The following is a 632-nucleotide window of genomic DNA, read 5'->3' on the forward strand; positions in this document are numbered from 1 at the left end:
TATTCTAATTATTTTTATAAAACAGTCAATTGCTATTTCTCGTTTTGCTTGTAAAAATACTTTGCCCATCTTGAAACACCTCCCATACCAATCCAGTTGAGAATACTATACATGTCATCATCAACAGTTTATAAGCCCTCTCTATTTCTCACTAACGTCCTGACTCTCTATTGTTCACTTGCTATCCCCTTCTATCCTCTTCTCTTCACTCACCCCACTCCACATTGTCCTATTCTCATTAAGTACCTTCACTGTTTTTATGTCCTCCGATTTATTGCTCTCTACTATAGAGTGCGGATAGTCGGTGTATATTGAGTGGATATATACAATATCTTTCTTTCATAGCCTGGCTTATTTCACTCAGCAATAGATCCTCCATACCAGCATGTTATCATCAATAATATTCCATTTCTACTTTCATACCATGTATACATACATATATGTTTTTTATCCTATCTTTGACCCTCTGCCCTTTCCCCCTCTCCCATTACACTATCTCTGCTATATACAGTCATCTTCCAGGGGAACCATTGAAAGTATGATACCTGTAAGTAAAGGGAGAAGGGCCACAAGTTTAGTTTTCACCACTAGGGATCATAGATTCCATTTAATGTTGGATCAAGGGTGGGTCT

This window comes from Tupaia chinensis, unplaced genomic scaffold (genome assembly GCF_000334495.1).
Source record: "Tupaia chinensis unplaced genomic scaffold, TupChi_1.0 Scaffold144814_1, whole genome shotgun sequence".
NCBI lineage: Eukaryota > Metazoa > Chordata > Mammalia > Scandentia > Tupaiidae > Tupaia > Tupaia belangeri.